Raw genomic sequence first — 3,381 nt, 5'->3', positions numbered from 1 at the left:
CCTGGTCACTTCTCCTCCACCTTCTGGAAGAGAGACTCAGCGGTAGCAGGCACACAGCAGGTAACAAATCCTGTAAGGACACCAAAATCACCCCAATCAGTCAATGAGCACCCCACGAGACAGCCATGTTTGCCCACAGGGAAGGCTATGCAATCGCCTATCTTTTAACACGCATGTATGTGCCTGTGTGCTAGTATGTACACCTGAGTGTGGGTGCACATGGGGACCAGAAGAAGGTGTCAGAGCTCCTGCAGCTAGAGTTGCAGGTAACTGTGCACCATGTGATATGGGTGTTAGTAACCAGACTGGATCCTCTCCCTGAATAGCAAGTGTGCTTAACCGCTGAACATCCCTCCAGCTCATACTTTAAAAAAAAAAAAAAAAAAAACAAAAAAAAACCTTCATTCATTTGGACATGGAATCTGTCTGATCATCAAGCCATCTGCACAGCCATCCATTCGCTCATCTGGTCACCAATCCATCTAGCCTCCAAGGCATCATCCATTTGTTCATCCTCTCACACATCTGTCTATCTGTCTACCCACCTCCAGCTGTGCACACCCAGCTTCCCATCCATTCTCCCATGTGTCCCCTTCTCTGCCCATGTGTCCAAACATCCAACCATCCTACCCATGCATCCATCTTCCTACCCATTGACCAGGACGTGCCCTCCACCACTCCTGCCTCAACTCTTCTACCTGTCACTACTTGCCAGCCCATCTGACCTTCCAACAATCCATCCACCCATCCACCCAACCTTCCACCCATCTGTCCACCACCCACGCTTCCATCTATTCATGCCCTCAGCCGCATAGCCCCCCTCCTCCTACCCATTCCCTTTTACACCTGTCTATGTTGGTACCCACTGCATTTCCATTCCAGGAGCCCTCTCTGTACAGGTGTGATTGCATACATCACCTAAGAGATTAGTTCTTGTGCAACTACTCTGGGTCAGGCACTCTTCTGGGGACACAGAGACCTCAGCATCCTGACTCCCGCCTCGTGAGCCCACACAGTGTCATGTGCATTCCTCCCATCCAGTCCCAGCTGCGTCCCACACTGGCACATCGAGCCTGCTCTTCACTGTGGGAGGGCTGAGAATGCTGGGGATGAGTCAGACATGGGCTCACGCTCTCGGGATGGCATGATCCGGTTAAGACCGGCCATCACAACAGTTGGTTGCAGGGCCTCTTCTAAAAGATACAAATGCCTGGAAGAGAGCAGAGCAGGCTGAGCGATGCTCTTTCAGCGAATGAAATCAAATTAGCCCAACCTGTGATATTTACTGGCTTGCAACAGTGTGGCCACAGGTCAATGGTTCTCAGCCCTGGCTGAGCGTTCAAGTCACATGAGGTCTTTAAAACAAACATGCCCTGCCAAGTGCCAGCATTCTAGTCTAGCAAATATGTGCCCCCTCCCCCAGAGACAGATGTCCTTCTCCTTCCCCTTGGATATTGGGCCCAAACTCTTGAGAATTGCTCTCCCAAATGGAAGCTGGTGGGCACAACACACTGGGCACATGAGAGAGCTCTTCTGGCATGTCCAGTGGAGAGAATTTCCCATGAGACCTGCTTCCTTACAACCTGGGCCCCTGAGAGACTACACAAGGCTCCTGAGGGTAGTCAAACTCCACCCATCAGGGTCCCTGCCCAGTTGATGAAAACCCTCCTCGGCCAGTGGGAAGCCGACACCCACTCCTAAGCTGCACTATCCTCAAGTGAGTAGGAACCTCCATGCCGCAGCCCCCACCCCAGCCTGCAGTTCAGTCCTTTCTCATCTTTTCTAAGGGCTGCTTCGCTATGAGGTGTTCTTGTGGCTCCAATTAACTGGTACCCAGGAGAAGAGTCCAACCCTTCTCAGAGAAGCCATCCTACAGCCCAAACACCAAGAGGCATTCACTTCATTAATGTTGAAGGGTTCAAAATTCAAATCTAAAGCAGCATATCTGCCCCTGCCCCACACAGTTCAAATGAAAATGCTGGAAAATGTCAATGCCAGGGAGTGTATGAAGGCCACCACAGACAATATGGGTCACCAGGGATAGTGTAGGGTCATTGCTTCCCCAGCACCTGGAGGAGTGGAAAATAACAAAGCTGCTTTAGAAAGTCAATGTTGTTTGCTGAAGCTGACCACACAAATGGCCTAGCGATCCTCTTCCAGCTACATCCCAAAGAACTAGGGACTCGTATATAGATAAGTAAGGTCTAGAATATTCAAGGCAGCATCACTCCACTAGACCCAACTGAAACAAATCCACAATGCCCACCAAAATAAATGACCTAACTAACATAAGAACCAGGCAGGTAGAGTTGTGGAGAGTGTGTACCCAAGAAAACATTGCCTTGCACAAGAATGACTCAAAACAACACTGAGTCATATATACATAGTTCACATGCATGTAAGTCACATGTGTATACATGATCACACTTATGTCATGTCCTATTACAGACTAAAATTACCTACAGTGATGGAACCCAGAGGCTTAGTTCTTTTGAGAAGCTGTTGTCTGCATGCAGGGACCACAGTGCAGGCAGATTCCTTGAATATCCACTGCAAAGTATTTTCATGGCACAGTGAGTACTGTAAGGATTCCTGGAACCATTCACATGGGACTTGTGCACACATATTTCTACATGAGCATGCTACATTGTTTGTAACCTACAACTCAAAAACACAGAAAATACCAATTAGAAAGTACCATGTCTGAGCCCTACCTCAATCCCCAGCACTCAGAGTCCTAGATTGTGGTCTAGGTGTCAACCTGTCAATTTGAAGATGAGCCCAGGCAGGTGGGAACCACTGATGTGGGATTCCCCTCTGTATGCTGTGAATATGTTTTATTACCATTGGTTAATAAAGAAGCTGTTTTAGCCAATGGCTTAGCAGAGTAAAACCAGGCAGGAAATCTGAACAGAGATATAGAGAGAAAGAAGGAGGAGTCAGGGAGACGCCATGTAGCTGCTGAAGGAGAAAGAGTCACTGCTGGAAACTTTCCAGTAAGCCACAGCCTCGTGGTGATACACAGATGAATAGAAATGGGTTAATTTAAGATACAAGAGCTAACTAGAAAGACGCCTAAGCTATTGGTCAAACAGTGTTGTAATTAACATAGTTTCTGTGTGATTATTTGGGTCTGGGCAGGCAGGAAATGAACCAAATGAGCAGTCTACAAACCACTGGCTAGAAAACACAGACAGGAGATGGACCAGTACACGGGAGGGACACACTCATACACATACCTAGCATGCGCACACACAATGAGGCCCCTTGAAGCAGTTCTTTGGTTTAATCCCTGTAGCAGTCCCGACTTGCTTTGTGGCTCTCCAGAAAACAAAAGATTTTCCCCAACAACTCTGGACTCTTCTAAGCACAACTGGTTGA

The sequence above is a fragment of the Arvicola amphibius genome, chromosome 7 (genome assembly GCF_903992535.2).
Source record: "Arvicola amphibius chromosome 7, mArvAmp1.2, whole genome shotgun sequence".
Taxonomy (NCBI): domain Eukaryota; kingdom Metazoa; phylum Chordata; class Mammalia; order Rodentia; family Cricetidae; genus Arvicola; species Arvicola amphibius.
The sequence above is the reverse complement of the archived record's forward strand: the minus strand, read 5'-3'. Positions refer to the sequence as shown.